This window comes from Chaetodon trifascialis, chromosome 10 (assembly GCF_039877785.1).
Source record: "Chaetodon trifascialis isolate fChaTrf1 chromosome 10, fChaTrf1.hap1, whole genome shotgun sequence".
In the NCBI taxonomy this organism is placed as follows: Eukaryota; Metazoa; Chordata; class Actinopteri; order Chaetodontiformes; family Chaetodontidae; genus Chaetodon; species Chaetodon trifascialis.
The window spans coordinates 2,583,660-2,602,500 of record NC_092065.1 but is presented as its reverse complement, the minus strand read 5'-3'; the positions used below and the strand labels follow the sequence as shown (position 1 = coordinate 2,602,500).

The 18,841-nt window shown below is 42.3% G+C and overlaps 1 protein-coding gene across 1 annotated transcript in view; it reads right to left on the bottom strand.

The window, feature by feature from the left end:
* mgat4c (mgat4 family member C) overlaps positions 1-15,954 on the bottom strand; it is a 104,465-nt gene extending 88,511 nt beyond the window's left edge. Inside the window, exon 1 of the mRNA XM_070972588.1 lies at positions 15,578-15,954. The gene's annotated coding sequence lies outside the window, so the exon portion shown is untranslated. The remainder of the gene's footprint in view (positions 1-15,577) is intronic.
* Positions 15,955-18,841: the final 2,887 nt, after the last annotated feature.

The window sequence follows — 18,841 nt, the reverse complement described above, 5'->3', positions numbered from 1 at the left end:
GACATCTTTGACAATTTCATTTTAGTTGAAGGATTAAATTTAAATCTCTCATTTCAGAAAAAATCCACCCATAATCTCACAAAGGTATCAAACTGCACTGAATAAGCTCAACATGGATATGTGACATTTTCGCCCAACAACAATATGTAAAATAGCTCAGTAAGTCCATTTTTCTGCCTTCCAAAGCCGAACAGTGTTGAGCTGCGACAAGCCAAATGTGCTGTTGAGTGTATATTACAAATAATAAATATCCAAGTGCATATGTTACACCATTATGTTTTTCCTCGGCTACTCTTCACTGTTGAGATGGTCATAAAAACACTGCAGCTTTGTGCTGTACATTAACATATAATAATGCCACTAAACTGCTGTGGGAATCATTTTAATGGGCAGAACAGCAGTTTTCCAGTAAAAGTCCTGAGCCACATTCAAACTAATGCAACAATAAGACTGGACTGCAGTAATAAACCAAGCGCAGGCCTAATAGCTGACCCTGGAGACTGGATTATGCCATTTGTGTAACCCATTATAACAATGCTGGCAGTAAAAGCCATCATTGCAACAAAACTTCAGCATAATGACTGTGAACAACATGTAAACTGAATGTGTGAAAAGCCACAGACAGTAAACAAAACACTGTGGAACCATCACCATGAGCTGCTGTCCAAGCCATTTTCACACAGTGTATAAATTAACATTTAGCTCAGAAAAGATCGCTTTGTTTTCTCAAGCTATACTGTTTTTCACTTAAAGGTGTAAACGAAACGTTTGATTAAAACTCCTCTGTTTGTCTTCCCACAGTTCCGATGCACACCTATGACAATTCCATAGCTAGCATCCTGTAAACCTGCCAGGTATTAGCATAATAAACAGGGAAACATTAACGCAGCATGCTTCACACTCACGCTTAATTCCTGTTCACCTGAAAATGGAGGAAAATATCATCAGTGTTGTCATAAACACAAGTACAAATCCCTGCTGTTATGGCAGTCATACTGAGGACTTCTGATGTTTCACAGTCATTTCCACTCCACTGCCAGCGTTTGCATTTGTTTGATTTCCAGCAGCAGTATGCAATGTGTCTTTGTGCACCAATACAGACACAAATAAATTAAGATCCGTCCTTTCTAGCACAGATTATTTATCTCCCTACTCAAGCTGTCTGAACTTCGAAAACACAGCTTCAACTTATTCATTGCTATTCCCATACCGCTCGCCCACTGCTTTGACAGTAAAGACTACAGTCTGCTGCACGCCTATGCAAGTTTCTGTAAAACATCAGTCCAATACAACGGCTAATAAAGAATTTGTTTTGTGTACTTTGGTGTGCATATGCAGAATGAATCATTGTAATGCAATGCATGCCTATAGCTATAACGCCGCTGCTAATCCTCCTGCAGAAAATCAATTTTTCACATTGGCTCCGGCTGCCTGTAGGAAGACAAATCACAAAACTAGTCAAACCAGCGATCAGAATCAAACAGACTGAAATCAGACAGAGCAGGGCGTAATACCTCGTGTACAATCAGTAACAAGTCGCTGCCAGAATGAGAACATGCCATTTCATTCTCATCAGCACCTTAAAAAGACAAACATGATATAATTAGGATGATTAACATGAGCAGAGACTAAAGGCCAACAGTGTTAACATAGCTGAAGATAATAAAAGGATTAGGGGTGATTCACTCACTGAAGGTAATGGCATTTTAAAATAGAAAACGAGAATTCATTAGCAAATGTGACTGACAGGCAAATCTGTGAGTTTAACAGTACAGAAAATAAACCAGTGATGGATGAATTCGCTCAACAACAGGTCTGCTTGTCCTGGAGGACAGACCGGAAAAGTCACTTAAAGTGTCACATAGGTGAAAAAAAGGAGCACCTTTAGGAAAAGAGAAGGCAGATCTGCAGTGAGCAGATGAGCACTGACCCAATCTGACCCACTTCTCCCTGATTTATGGTTTATGGTCTCACGGCAGACACAGCTTTGTTCTGGGGGGTCATAAATCTCCCGCACCTCAGAGCTGATCAGCTGACCCTCCAATCCTGGCAGCCACCCCCTTCGTACAGTCCCGTCCGCCGGCTGCAGCCGAGCTCTCAGCACAAAGCAGAAATCACCCGAGCCTGAGCACAGGCAGTTAATCACCGTGAGCAGACAATAGTATGAAACAGAGCCAAGCTGGCCGAGCAGGCGATTCACTGCGATTGTCAAGGCGCTCAAACGGGACAGTCGAGGTCTACCTGTTTGGTAACCTCTGCTCTGCGCGTGGCTTCCTAAAAAGTGAAATGAAGTTCTCACTGTTTGAAACAAACCGGCAGGAGTGCGAGTCAGGGCTGAGTGGGAGGAAACATGATACAGCCACAGTTTAGCTCTTACGCCTCCAGTCACGATGAAAAAGCGGAATGATGGACTGATTGAAGAGACGCTTTAATTTGTGTGAGGAACAGAAAGCAGAGCGGTGAGAAGTTGGATCATCAAAAAGGCAAACGCTGCACACTGCAGCCCGGCTCAGCAGCTGAACCTCTGCATCACGGAAAGCACTGTGCGCCTGAAAGGAGTTATTCTGTCTGGATCAGACATGCAGACATGTGTCCCTGTCAGAGGCAAGGGAGCACAAGAAGGACAGCAAGGAGCGGAGGAAAAGACAAGGGGGATTTTAATTTGAAAGGCAGGAGAGGAGCAGGAGACGCAGCCGGAGAGGAGTCAGATATTCCTCCACGAAGCCTGGAAATAATGGCGTACGGAGCGGCATGCAGGGGGCATAAACGGAACTGCTCAGAAGTGGAGGAGGAAAGCGTCGCGTCACGAGAACAAGCGGCACACTCACCTCAACGCGTGGATGACGGGAGGGAGCTGTGCTGAAGCTCTGCGCGCGCCACCGGTCTAAATGATGTCCATGAGTCATGCGGGAGCTGATAATTGGCTCTCTGAAAAGTGGGATAAACACTCATTGTGAAGGCAGTGAGAAGCCTGGCGATGAGGATTTATTTATTTATTTATTTTTTTTCCCACTACCGCGCATGGGTGTTCTTTCACTCAGTCTCCCCCCTCCCTCCTTCTCCGACCTGTTCTCAAGAGTCCCCCCCACACAATCCCACCACACCTCCCCCCTCATCCCCCCAAAGCGCAACTGTCCTCGCCAAGGTGCCAATAACGGTTTCGGCAGGCCCGCTCTCTCATTGGTCCTCTCCTCCACTTTCCAGTCTTCCTGTCTTAAAGGAACAATGTGTTCAACCCCCCCCCCCAAAGCAAAGTGTATCATGATGAGAACTGTTGGGCAAAACTAATTACAGTTTAGAGTTGGAGCAGCAGGACGGACTTCAATAATTCATGAGCTCAGTTTAAGGGGCAATGGCAGACGCGTACCTGAAGAAACGAAGCAGCGGAATCAGATTTTCCTGGAGGCCACCTGCTGACGTTGTGTATGTGTGCGTGTCTGGGGATAGAGGTGGCGAGAATAACAGGATATTAGGTGTTCTCTGACTTTTATCGATCTCTCGCAGCGACCGAGGACATGCGGCGACACCAACAGGTCTCTGGTGCAGCTCGAGCTACGTGGCCTCTCACTGGTGCAGGGGAGTCGTATTTAGTTGGTTGAACACAGATGAGCGGAGATTTCACCAAAAGCTCTGGTGTCAAGGTGATGTCTCACCATGAAAATACTTTAATAATGGTAATGCTTGTCTTTTGAGATCTGAAAAGTTTCAAATTTCTGGCTCATTGGATCTTTACAACAATCCAACCAGCATGTGCATGTGTGCTGCAGACGGTACAAATCCTATCAGCAGTTCTGACAGTTTTTAGGAGATCTCGCCTCTGCTGCCATCAATTCGGGTTTGGTGTTTTGAATCTGTGAGAATTTATTACATTCAAACTTTCTTTGTAATCTCACTGAGGAGCGCCGCAGCGAGCTGACTCACTTCTGCAGACAGTAGCTGGTGGAACTCCTGGCATATGGCGCCAACACCGGAGTCATTCTCTGCACATCAAACATCAAAGACACTTGATGACAACAACATTGTGCTGCAACATTTAACTGCAATACATGCAGCGGGCTTTGATTTCTAATGTTTACAACTTACAAGCACGCGAATCAGTAAACTTTTAAGTGAGCTAAAGTAACCAGGCATGGAAAAATAGGGCATCCTACATGAAACTTTGAATTTAAAAGCATTAAGTTAGAACTGATCTGTTTTTTTTTTTTTATTAATTTAACCAATATTAACATGATATCATTACTACATCCAAAGATTCTACATAATATTTTCATTTTTCTCTCTATTGCTGTGGATAATTGTGACGTTTAATAGCAATACTTGCTATTTAAATGTCCTCGGCTGATTTTAGTTTTTAGCAAATTATCATAAATGTCAGCAAACGTCTGAAAATAGCTCCAAACTTGAACTATTTTCAGAGGTTTTCTGTAACATCCCGCGACTCTGCCCTCCAGCACTAACCTGCAGACTGTATGTACTGTTTGAGCACCTGTGTTGCCTGAAATTCTAGTGATAAATTAGTGACGACAATGAGCAGCTTCAGTCGCAGGTGCATCAACTGTGCTATTTGAATTTCCTTCCCAAGGCGCCTTGTACAAATGCTGACTTTTGGAGTTTGCACTTTTGTCAATCTGAGTTTTCAGTGAGCAGAACTTAACGGCTCACTGGGAGCCGTGGAGGAGTAAATATCAGCACAGACAGCCCCATATTCAGCTGTTTATTGGTAATCCCGGTGACTCCATCGGGGAACAATTGGAAGCAATTATTCATGAAGGTTTCATTGTTTAGTGGAGTCTGTTAGAGTTTGATGTACTGCGCTTTGCTGCTCTACATTTCCTACCTGCACATGCTGGTGAGGTTTGTGCACAAATCACCTGATCAGATGGTTAAAAGAACAGGCCAGCCCCAGATAATGGGCTACAATCAAAACTATGAGTTTCTACAAGTCTGCTCTTGTAAAACTACATTTTGAAGACTTTTATTTTCCCAACAGAAGCTTTGGAAAAAAAAAAAACTCCTTGATGAAAATAAATAAATGAATCAAGCAGGCAGGCAGCCTGAGTCGCCTTCAGGTCCACATCTGTAACGTCAACCTTAGCAGACCTCCTCTGGCTGATCAAAGCTTCTTCTCGCCTACATCAACAGCTGGTGTGAATGTTCCCCCCCAAAAAAAAGGGAGTGGCAATATGACATGGTTACGCAACCTATTTCAACCAGCCCTCCACCCCAGTCTCCAAACAAACACGGCTTGCCTTTGGTCTGTATTTCACTGTCATTGATGCATATTTCATGAGGGAATTCACTGTCTTCCTTTGATTCTTTGGCACTTTGGTGCTGCTGTCTAGCAATCCATTAACTCCTATTATCATCTCTACAGCGCTAATTACAGACAGCAAGAAGGCTCATACAACTCTAATGCACTGGATGCAGTGGCTTAGGCTTGCTCAAATATGGAATTTTATCAGGTATGATAGAAAGTGCACTTATGACTAATCTTTCAGTAAACAAACGATTTATCGTTTAGTCCATAAAATGTCAAAAGATAATGATAAGTGACTGTCAGAATTCCTCAGAGTCAAACGTGTTGAATTCAGATTGATTGTTTTGTTTGATCTAACGTCCAAAGTCCAGTCCTCAAAAGCTGGAACCAGCGCGTTCAGCATTTTTGCTCGATAATTGACATAAATGTTTAATTTCTTAGTAAACTGCAGTTAACTGATTAACTCATTGACTTATCATGAGATCAGTATTAACACGTGGCACATAGGTTCATCAGTATGGAGTAGGCTATCATTTTAAAAGATCGTGTGCAGGGACAACTAATTTTCCTTTTGAAAGTTGTGCTCAGCGTCACCAAAAAATGGAAAATGTGTGCATTTTGTGTATGTATGAGAATCTGAAAGATTACAGCCATTTCATGACTATTTCACAACCTTCTGTGATCCTGGGTTGGTTATACAGAATTTAAGTTTGGGGGGAAAAGGTTTTGGATCAGGAAATCCTATCCTGATCTGGGATATCAGCATCAACATCGGGACAAAGACATCTCCAACCTTTCAATAAAAAGGTGCAAATGGATTTCATTTTATCTGCCAAGATTTTGAGGCGTTCGCCTCTGAAAACTACAGAGGGGATGAAAAGAATTTTGTTTGTGCTCCTCAAAGCGATGAAAAATAGTATTTTAAAAGCTCATTGTCAAGCACTTTCAGAGGGACGATCTCTGTGGTAGAAAGTGTTTGGAATGAAAACTGACACGGTCGTCTCCTTTGTGCTGCAAGGATCTCAGAGACGGGTATCTCAAAACCTCAGCACAGAAAACCCAAACTGTCGACATGGTAGACACCACTTTGACTTGTAGAAAAACATGTTTTTTTTCTGTTGCTGGTCTTTGGGGAGAAACTGACCCTCTGGCAGTGATGGAGCTATGCTTCACCCACTGAGTGATGCTCACTCACAGGACTGCACAGAGAAAAGCACCAATTTATTGATTTATGAATGCATCCACACAAAACAAAAAGTTATCATTTGGAAGATTTCATTTCAATAAAAGTCTCTTAAGTCACTATTCATTTCCAAGTGAGTTAATGCAGAGATGATGACTGAGCCGAAGACCCACTTCATTCCCTCTTCATTCCCGCAAAGATGTTTGTTCCTGTTAATGCAAACTGAACATTTCCTGCTGCTGCAGCTTCACATTGAAAGCATAGAACTGATGAAACACAAACAGATTTTTATTATGAAACAGTCACAGGAATTTGATAATAAAAACAGAATCAACTGTAAAATTGCCAAAATGTGGATGCAATTGATAAATATCAGGGGTTTTCCTCCTCAAATGTGGAGTTCAATGATAAAACACCCAATTCAGGAAAAAATGTAAAATTAAAATGGCTTTCATAGGGCCCTACTCTTTGGCAGTTTTTTGACAGCAGTTCAGTTTGAAAGATTGCAGGGAGTAATGGAGCAAGAGGGAGCAGCAGTGAGCTGTTAGACAAAGAGCTGCAGACGACAGGCTGCAAACCTCCAACTTCTCAGAGAGGTAACCAACATCTTTCACTTTCACCGCGTCCTGCTGTCTGCTGACTCATGCCGTGTGCAGCATAAAATCACATCACGCTTGCTCACAGAATGGAAAAAGGTCAATTAACGCCTGACTTCTTTGTTAATAAGACAATAATTTGTTTTGCTGCCATCAGAATTATGTGACCTGTAGCATTAAACTGTATTTGCTGTGAGCACCAGTAAGTACAGTTGTCACCAAATCATCCCGGACTGAAATCCTCCAGATTGCCACTTTAAGAACGAAAGTACGCCTTTGTGGGGTTGACCTCAGCTATGAAGTGTGTGAGCACAACCCTTCTTGGAAACTAATGTGCGGAAAGTCACATTATGCTAAATGAGCAGCAGGGGGAAAGGCGCTGAGCGAAAAAATGGCCACAGAGATGGAAGAAGAAGTGGGCAAAGCATACTTCAGTGATCATTCCACCACAAAACACAAGGAGACTTAATGCTGCTACACAGACAACTTTTACTCTGTTACGGACAGCTGAGCGTGCTCATTTGAACCCATTTATAGCTCAGAGTTGTAACACTTCTCTCTGTCTCTGAATACGAGGCTTGTGTTTGAGTCTGGAGGAACAAATTCAGGTCCTTCAGGCTGCTGTGGTATTGTCTGTACGACCTCACCTGCCTCCACCTGCTCTGTATGTACACTACAAAGTAACATTTCAGGTATATTTAATATGTGTAGTGCAGTTTTGAGGTACTTGTACTTGTATTTCTGTATTATGTTACTGTATACTTCACTGCATTGCAGTTGGAAGTACTTTTCACTCCAATGCTGCTCACACATTAATGTACACGTAGTAATAATAATCTGATAAGACTAAAAGAATAAATGTACTTTTACATGGATAAGTTATTAAATATGGCTGCTAACAATGTTCTTTTTTAACTTAAATCTTTGCGTGCAGGACTTTTTCTTGTAATGTGGTGTATTGCAATGTCAGTAAAGGATCTTTATGCTCCAACTGCCATCGATTTGAACCATCCTAACCAGTTTTGAATGCTGTGCACATCTGACAGTCAGCTACAGAATACGTTCTTTGTTTTTTAACTTCAAAAGTTTAACATGCACAGATTTTTACAAGGAAACAGTAACAGGTAGAACCGTCTTTTAGCAGTTATGACAATGTTACGAGTAGTGAAAATGCATGATCTGCGAGAAACATCTAGACTTTGAGGTAAACCCTGGTGATAAAAAGTTTAATTATTTTTGGCTGTCTGAAAACTGAATGTTTTTTGTTGTTGTTTTTTTGCCTTCAGTCATCGCTGTTAAGAGATTCAACATGAGGCTTTTATCCATTTTTATTCCAATATATTCTTCACCTTTGCTTGCCCAGCTATGCTAATTCAAGAACTTGCTAGAACCGCAAGCGTTGGTGGAATTAACACACAAATCTGACTTTTTCAGTATACCAGTGCACTCTCTGGTTGCTTTGCTTCCTATTTTCTGCCATTTGAGATTTACTCCCAACATGGAGACATAATGTAAAACCACAAAGCTGATGAGTCTTCCAGAAACGTATCTGTACATGTGTTTAATTGTATTTTATTTTTCTATTCCCTTCTAATCTTTCTTTCTTTCTTTCTTTCTTTCTTTCTTTGAAATGTATGATTTTAATGTATTTTTATGCTTCTGTAAAGCACTTTGAATTGCCTAGTGTATGAATTGTGCTATACAAATAAATTTGCCTTCCCTTGCCTTGTGTCTGAATACTGTTCTTAATGTCCACATTTCATTATTATTGGTATTTATAGAGTACTTGAGGTTCACACTCCAACTACAGATTTAATAACTGCCGAGACAAACAGCTAATAATACGTTTCCGAGCTGCGATGTGAACAAACTATTCAGCGTTGAATCACTATAAAAAGTCTTCAATCTGCTCTCTGACAGCTGGAAACTCAACCTCCACAAAACATGAAGTTGACACAAATGTGAAGCATTGGGAGAGAGTTAAAGCTCTTCTCTCTGAGCTTTTGGTTTAAAGAATTTTTCCCTAAAAAGTGCTGTGGATCTGGTGTTGAAACCTTCTCAAAGGAAGTCAAAATGAGGAGCCGAATCGAACACTGGGGGTAAAAGGGAATTGTTGAAGCCGAGATGAATCACGAGAGCAAGCGCAGTGGATTGAAAAACCCCCAACAGCTACACTTTTGTCGACTGTCATACTGGGCCTTTTTTTTATTTTATTGACCAAAATGGCTCTAACTTTTAAACACATAAAGTCTGGTACATAAATTTGAAACGGCATCACAGCACAGTATGTCATATCACTTAAAGGTCATGAGAAACGAAAATCCTTCTTTAAACTTTATGTATTGAACTTCTCTGAGGTTCATGGTCCTGCTTCAGGCTCCCACTTTATCTATCTCTGTTTAATTTTCTTCCCATGCAAGCGTGTGAGGCTATTCAACAAGACCTATAGGCTGTTCTTTCAAAAGATGGATGACTGTGGAGCTATTTTTTTCGTTTCAAGCATAAATGTGAACAAAAACATTCCCCTGCACCCGATGCGCTGCTCCACTGATCTGCAGTAGCTCCATTTAAATGTAACCATATATAATCAGACATGACACGTGATGCACAGTACTAATCTGTCTGGTGTTGTACATGTAGTTTGAGTATCAACACAATGTTACACAACAGCATCCACACATGAACTTCACCTAACTTTAATAAATAATCAAACACAATGTCACAAAAGTATGAACCCGATCAAACATTCGATTGCAGCTTTCAGCACTTGACAGCCATTTGAAGTCGGCACTAAAGACCAGTGTTTGAATTATTTTTATGTATCATGGCTTATGGGCTGCTTTCATGTGGTCCTTTGTTCCACGGCGCGTAATTGCCACTGCGCTGAGTTCAGCAGCCTCTCTCAAGCCACAATTTCTCCGAAACTTGTGAGGGTTTTTCTTTTTTTCTCTCTCTTATTTGTCTTTGTGATAGCTGGTCGAGGCTGTAGCTTAATAAAGTCTCTTTCTCTCTGCCGATGCTTTTGACAGGATCGACATTTATGACAGTTCTTGCCTCCAAAAGACAGATTGGACCATGAAATAAGCTCATCTCTGATATTCAATGTAATGCTCTACATCATAGTTTTTTTTCATGTTGTTAGTATGTATATTTTTAAAAACACATTTAAATTTTAAGTAAATAGCCACATGCAGCGACCTTAGTAACTTTGCAATGCCTTCATGAATAGATTCATTCATTTTTATTACCTTCTAGGAGTCAGAGCATTTAGCTATCAAGCTCCTCTCCTGTGGAACCATCTTCCAGTCTTTGTCCGGGAGGCAGACACTGTCTCTACATTTAAGAGTAGGCTTAAAACTTTCCTTTTTGATAAAGCTTATAGTTAGGGCTGGCTCAGGCTTGTCCTGGACCAGCCCCTAGTTATGCTGCTATAGGATTAGACTGTCGGGGGACATCCAAAGATACACCGAGCTCCTCCGTCCTTCTGTCCCTCTCCATCCGCACGCTCTCATGTCCTACCACGGCGTGTTACTAACTTAGCTCCTTCCCCGGAGTCTCTGTGCTTTGTCGTCTTGCAGGTTCCCATGGATTGTGGATTGTGGATTTCAGCTGCGTCTCCTGCCTTGGCCCTGCCTGACATCCACTGCAACTGCTACTACTGTTATTACATCCACTGTCACTGTTACTGTGACTGCATGTCTGTCTCTCTGTCTCTGTCTCTCTCTCTCTCTCTGACTGCTTTTCTGTCTGTCCGTCCGTCCGTCCGTCCGTCCGTCCGTCCGTCCGTCCGTCCGTCCGTCCGTCCGTCCGTCCGTCCGTCCGTCCGTCCGTCCGTCTGTCTCACTCTCCCTCTCTTGCTCTTCCTCTCTCACCCAACCGGTCGAGGCAGATGGCCGCCCACCCAGAGTCTGGTTCTGCTCGAGGTTTCTGCCTGTTGAAAGGAAGTTTTTCCTCGCCACTGTTGGTTTCTTTGTAGATAAAAGAGCTTGGTCTGTACCAGCTCTATATGGAAAGTGTCCTGAGACAACTTCTGTTGTGATTTGGCGCTATACAAATAAAATTGAAATTGAATTGAAACTCAATTTGACATTAATCTCACATCACTAACTATCTACATAAGGTGGAGAAAGCTTGGCTGCTTAATACATAACAAACGGAAGAAGAACAGATCCATCCAGTCTGTGAGGACGTCTGCTGTCCAGCACGAAATGAAAACATCTGGTGGGGTTGACTGAGTTGTTGGCTGCTATCAAAAGTTGACTACATGTATATGTTACTTACATTAAGGCACCTTAAATTCAGCAGTAGAATCAAACTAAATACATCTATTCAAGTACTGTGTTGGAGGTATTTTGGTATTTTCATGTCACATTACTTTATAATTCTACTCTGGTATATTTCAGAGGGAAATATTGTACTTTTACTTCACTACATTTATTTGACAGCTGGAGTTATTAATTACTACTTACTCACAAACTACCCGTATAAAGTATGACAGTACGAACGAGAAGGGCTGAAACGACTGATCAGTGAATCGATAAGTGGATCGACAGAAATCATTTCATGGCTCCAGCTTCTCAGAGGTGACGAAACAAAGAGATGTGATGCTGTCACTCTGAGTTCAAAAAGTTCCCTTAAAAAAGTACCTGCACAAACTTCTAGAACAGGTGCTGGCATTCAAGGTGAACTTGATTAAAACACGCTGGGTGCCTGCCTGCAACTGGTTCTGTCTTCCTGAAGTAGAAGCAAAACATTATGTTGAACATATGGGACTGAAGCCTGAGACCCCTCCTCTCCTCTCTCTTAATAAACATGATATTCAAGCTTAGCATCACGATGCTCACTGAAGCAGCTAAGCACTTGACGGCAACATCAATGCATCTCCAAGTGTATGAATATACAGTCTGGATTCATGCCTGGAGTGTTTCAACTCTCCTCGGATAAACTTGGCATCAGTGCTAAGCATGCTGTAAGTACAGTCCATTCTTTCACTCATTCATCCGGGCAGGAAGTCAGTCAGCAGCTCATCCATTCAGTCAGCACTGGCATTAAGATTTCTCCTCACAACAGCTGAAAATACACCGGAGGTCAGATCCACTATCGCTGAAGCGGCCTTCATTCTCCGGTGCCCACGCCTCACATCCTCCGTGTCACAGCAAAGCTCAGCGGCTGCCCAGACATTCATGACCTGCACCACCTCAGATAATCAACACGGTAAGATGCTGGTGAGAGAAGTATGGTCAAGAGGCAGACTGACAATTATTTGTGGCATTTGTCTAACCTTTCAGAGAAGGATCAAGTGAGTGGCCGGTCGGGCTACCTGAGCAGATGCTGTAGCAAGCATCAGTGTCTCTAAGCAGCTAAAAGTTCAGCGAAGCTTCAACTGTGAGAAATGGCATTTTTTTTAAAGGGACTTTAATTTGAGTCATACTTGTGCAAGTGCAAGTATATTTACAGATATACGAGAAGTATACAGGCCAGAAGAGTCAGACAAGCTGAACTGGAGTGAGAGAGAATGTATAAACCCTGCTGACAAAGTCTGGAAGATGAATAAGATTTGAGAATAAATTACAAGCCTAAATGTCTTCCTAGGAGGGACATTTCCATCTTGGCGGCCTAAAATGTCTGCGTTTAAAGAGACAAGGCAGCAGAAAGAAGCCTGCATGTAAAGAAAGTTGAAGGGATTAGAGCTTTTTAGGTTTACGTTCTGCCTGAGCACACAGGGTCAATGGAAGCCTCTCCTTCCTTTTAAGAAAATGACTTTATTTAAATTGCTTATACAGTATGAATAGATACAAAAAGTACGACTCATTTTATTTAAGAGTCTAGTAATTTGTTACCTGGGAAAGATTGAGTATACAGGCCCTTTTTTCTGCACTAACATGGCTCCTGCTTCAGACCCAACGTCCACAGCTGGGATGTGTCCAGTATTACCACAGCTACACACCACAGCATAACCCCGTATGTCCAAAGAGTGCAAATAGTGCAATATGTCAATGTCTCCTGGATTCATGCCTCAGGTGCAGCTCTTTTCAACACTACAATGTCTTTACGCACCAAGATTGTTTTCTGCAGGACTGGCTGGATTTCATGTGTTGAAGAATTCAATGTTTTAATGCACAAACTTTGTTTTGCTCATACAAAACAAGGCAGCAACTTCACAGCAATGGACAAATAAATGATAGTCAAAATATATCTGTTCTATTTTGGTTAATGTCTTTGTCCATCAAGGTGGTCAACTGGCAAAAATTCTGCTGAGAACTGGGATTGAATGACCAGTAATGGGACCTCCAAGTTGGCTGTGTGATGGATGGGAAGCCAGTGAGGGACCACGTCTTTATTCATGGCTCAAAGAGAGCTTCAGGCCAAATTCTTGCCAGTTTGGGGGGGGGGGGGGGGGGGGGGTTAACAGCAATGTTCTTGCATATCAAATTTCAAAACTGAGTCCCGGTTTTACAAACATCCAAATTTTGCCAATCTAGCAAGTTATCCTTACTTATTTCATATATAGGCCTGTCCCAATTAATACAGAATCGCCTGATCATTTTGCATTATCGTTAGTGCCCTCTTCTTCTGCTATGGTTCAATGGCACCTTAGTGGAGAATTAGCACCACCAACTGTATCTCTTGAGGGGCTTAGCTTCGAATATTTGCATAACCGTAATTGATGGAAACGCACATTATTTGCGTTTTCCTTTGCTGACTTTCTGCAAATTGATTAAAATTTGCACCAAATGTGGATAGAAACCTGCCGAATGTTGCAACAAATAGAAAATAAGTGTTTCCATCCGCTGGTTGAGTCAGATAAACTTCCCAAAGCCTAAAAGGCAAACAGAAATGTCTTTTTTTGTTTATGTTCCAGTGTTTGATGCCAATAAATGGCTCTTCTTCTTTATAAGGTGTACGTGTATTAAGCTATTATTAGGCTTACACAATAGTGGCACGAAATGAACAGAAAAAGACAATTAAGTTTTAATTACAGTTATTTCTATGACAAATGATTGTCAGCTAAAATAATGATTGTGACACCCCCATTTTTCCTCCAAGAATATATGTGCCTGAATTCTGCTCCTGACTGTTATACTGAACCGTGTGACCACAGAATGCTGGAGCCTTTTGTGAGATAGTTGGTCTAACTCAAGACCTCGCTGTTACCATACAAAACACATTAAACTACCATCAGCACAGCAACAGTGAGTTTTCCACAGTCCAAAGATAGTTTTCCTGACTCATGTATCCCTTTTCAATCTGTCAGTGAAAATGAACTCATTCCAATTAACAGTGGTTTCACAGAGCGCTCTGGCAACAAGCCGAGGCTCCTAGTGGGAGACTCGCCCCTCGGTGACCCCTAATGAACCAGCAGCCTCCCTGCTGGAGGAAGCCCGAGCCGCTGCACTTGTAATGAGCTGCTGTTTTGCTACAGGCCTTTTAGATGAGCCATGGAGCTGTCATTCGCACCACAGTACACGAGCAGCTGTGGCAGATAACGCAATTCTTTGGCGACTTTAAGGACAGTGCGTGCCTTTGGTGATGCAATACTGCTAAAATTTCAATTCAGCACTCATGAAGTAAAATCATTTCTGGGAATCTTTTCGGATTTCTTCTTATGCAGGATTTGAGTTTGGAAAGAAGCTGTTCAGCCGAAAATGGTGCAAAGTGCTGCAGTTTTGGTGTAGCTGCTGTTTAGATGTGCTAACAGCAGGGAGCTGGAGTCAGTCAGTGACTGAGGAAAGGCCCTACAGGCAAGTTAGGTTATTTTTGTAGGATACAGTATCATGCTTGTTTGGCAACTAGTGACTACCTTCATCAGAGGTTAACCTATTGAGTGTTTCTTCAATTAAACATGTACTCATTTAGCTTATTAAAAGTAAAAAAAAAAAAGAAAGAAAGAAAAAAGAAAAGAAAAGAAAAGAAAAGAAAAGAAAAGAAAAGAAAAGAAAAAAAAAAACAGAGAGGAGGACTCTCTTTGAATTCAAAATGTCAGTTCTCTGGTTGATGGACTATTGTTTCAGCACCACATTTTAACATATGTCATATCTATAATCCATCATAAAGTCATATTACTGAGACTGAAATATGTCACATGTATTTATTTATGGCTGTTATCCATCAGGCAGAAATTTCCTTTCGATAAGCAATGCCTCCTGCTGTCTCACTTCCTTCTCTGGTGCTAATGTGCTTAAAGACGTAGTGAAAGATCTGGATCTCTTCCCTCCTTTATTGCCTGCAGTTGCGGGATTAAAGAGAAATTGGATGCATGCTCTTTGAGTGTGACTTATTGCATTTCTGATGTTATCAGACGCTCAGCCCCGCATGCCGCGACGGCCGCGTGGTGAGGGAGGCTGAGATGTGCACAAAGTTCGGACTTGTGCTCCATCTCGGTGACACCCTGAGCAGAGCTCGATAAGAACCACAACCAGCGCGCTGCTGGTACAGTCATCAGTCTAACCACGTGGCCTTACCTGTGAGTCCGTCAGCCACCATCACCTCAACTCGCTGTCAAAGCAGCCAACATCCCAGAAGCATCCCCTCTGTACTCACCTCCACGGCGGCAGAGGCTGCGGGGTCCAGACGCAGGTGTCCGCGGGGGATGCGTGGAGAAGCGCACCGCTGTATGCCTCCCTCGCTTGTCTCCTTGCGGTTAGATTGGCTCGGACACCGGCTCCGACGCGCTTCGTGATCCCGAACGACAAAACCCGGGCAGGCGAGCAGGCACCGCTAGAAATCTCTGCGGCGGCTGATGCGGCGCCGCTCGGCTGGTTGACTCAGTCCTCGCCTTCAGCTCTCATAAAAGACTAACTTTGAGAATTTCATGGGGCATTTCTAGCTGTTGAAACTGCTGCCACATCCCGAAGGCACCGTGACTCTCGGTGTTGCGCTCCGGTCTGTTCTCTCTTCTGCTCCTCCCGGCAGCAGGCGGGCAGGAGGGCGGCGCGACTGGATTCGTGCGCTCCAGCGGTGCATGCGTGGCACGGACGACCAGATCTCTGGATTCACCTGTCAACGCAAGACAAAGTGCAACCTATTTAAAATACAGCCGAAGCTAAGCCCAAGCTCAAAGGCTGTAGCCCTCTAACCCAGTGGCGCCGATAAGATTTTAGAGGAACCCATTTCTTCTCATAGAGGGATGCACATTTGCTCAGGGGTCCCACTGTTACCCCCCACCCCTGGGTGGAGATTAAAAGAAAAAAAGCAATTAGTGTAGAAACCCTGGCTGTTTTAGGGTGTTCTGGCTTCAGAGGAAGTCACTGATAAATCCTCTAAAGTTAGAGCATGGCTGCCCAAACTTTTATGACAAAAAAAATCAATCCAGACCTAATAGAGGTCTGGAGGACTTAATAGAGGTTTCATTCGGTGGACCCTTTTAAAGGCTTTTGTTGCCTTTCTGTACTGTTGAAGGGGAGATAACAGGAAGGGTGAAATTGAACCAACCTTCATTTTGACAGGGACCTCTAAGAAACATCTCTAAGACCCTGGACCTCAGATTAGGGAGCTTCATCCGGCTTTTCTTTTGGTTCTTATTTCTGTCATGAGAAGACTGACTGAGACTACCTGTTCTTCCTAAATAAAAGAGAAAACAGTGCAATTATGTAAGTTTAAGTTTTCCTAGATCCAATTTACCCAACATTATTAAGTAACAAATCAGCTCCACTTGACCAGCTGCTTCACAACATCAAAATGCTGCAGACAAATGAATGCATTCTTGATAATGATCGATTGGTGCACAATCTGAAAAGGGCCATTCTGTATAATGGGTACTTCTACTTTTTATGCATTGCTGCTCATGCTTTGATATCCTCGTCTGAACCATCTTGCTGTGAGACTGATTCAAAACAGTAAATCTGTGGGCTGTTAAAAACAAAGATGGAAAGAGGCTCAAGGTGAACAGCGAAGTCAGACGCTAATCATGAGTGTAATGTAAAAGGGTGCGAGTGTCATTTGAAGCATTGTACATATAAACATAATGATTAGTGCAGCTTTAAATAAACGGAATGAACTTTCACTTTTAATGGAGTATTTATACGTTGCAGTATTTTTACTTTTGCTTCTGTAAAGGTTCATTCATCCACCGCTATGCGAAACAGTTTATCTGAGAGAAGGATTTCGCCGCGTGACTTCAGCTTTCACAGGTTTAGAGGCTTCAAAATCTGTGTAGAAAAATGTCTAAGGCCTATAAGCACAGAATTAAGATGACATAAACTGCACTTTGATATTGTGAGCATGAAAACCAAGACCTTAATCAGTGAAAAAAGACGTGCTGTGAAAAATGTCAGTCTGTGTCTAATCCCAAGTGTCCATGGTGGGCCTATTAAGTCAAGCTTATTAGAACATTTCAGTGAAAATGACACTGCACCAACGAGTGCAGTCACACACAGACAATACTGTGGATACCAGCTCACGCTCCAGTTGAGGTCATATTTAGGCTAAGCTGTTTATATGCATATTCATATCCTAATCACAAATACCCCAGCATACATAATTAAGCTGAATACTGTGGATATTATTATGGAAAGAGAACTCAGTGTGACCACAAAAAATAACATTAAATGGGATACCCTGGGTAATATGAGCCTATTCCAGCACATAATCGTGATGGGAGCTTATAACAGATGGGAAATGGTGTTTTCATGCCCCAAATGGAAATGCTGAGCCTCCTGAATAATACTGGGATGTAAATGTGCATGAAAATGTCTTCATTATAACATGTAACAGTTTGTCATTGTTCAAGTGAACATTTTTTTTAGGTAGGCCTGTTGGTGGAACATGAAGCCAGACAGTTTTATAAATTGTATCAGGGCTGCCGGTGGCAGAGGAGTTGTGTAAAGTTTAGTTTGATGACAGGAAAGGCCTGAATATTAGGTTCTGGGAGTTCATTTATTCATAATTATGCCCATTCCCAGTTGACATCTGGTGGAGGACGAGGTACATTCACTCAAGAACTGCACTTCAGTACAGTTTAGTACTCTGAGTGGACTTATTTTCACTTTATTTTCATAGCATTGACTATCAAAGGGAGGTGCACTTTTATTTTGATACCTACTTTGTGGAGTGGGGTCTAAGACAGGCGAACGTGAACTTGAAATGAAAGCGTCGCAGCAGCAATTACTAAGCACAATTTCTGTGAGAAATAAACCTTGGACATACAAGCATCTATGCAACATGAAATAAAAACAGAGCTACTTTTGCACCATATTCAGTAATAAGTGTCCTGTTAGCAGGTAAAACATCACCTTAAATGCATCAGTAATCACTTTTTTGGACACTTCCCTGCATAACATAACGTAAACACAAGCTTGTCAGGTGATAAAAACAAAAATACTACCATTGTAATTTAGTGTATTAATGCATCTTTGGCTAAATCATTTTTAGTTTCCTGTCAATGCATTCTCAATCCTGACTTGTCTCATCAGGGTGCTTGGTCAGGACCCCTTGGCATCACTTTTTAAGGCCCTGGGTGTCAATTTTCAATGTGCAAGACTCCATGACCAAGTTAGCAATAATAACTAGACAAATTCCCCTCGGCGGGAAATTTAGAGAGTGATACAGTGCGCAAACGCCGGGCCGTGTGCCAAACGCCGGGCCGTGTGCCAAACGCCGGGCCGTGTGCGTGCCTATCAGCGACAATGCTAAGCTGACATTAGCATGTCAAAAAACACATTGAGAAGGTCTCAAACATCATTATAATGCCTTTACCAATCATTTGAACCTATGTTAGCATGTTAACATTAACATGCTAACATTAGCATGTCAAATAACACATTAAAAACCTCTGAACCATCATTAGAACACCTTCAACATTCATTT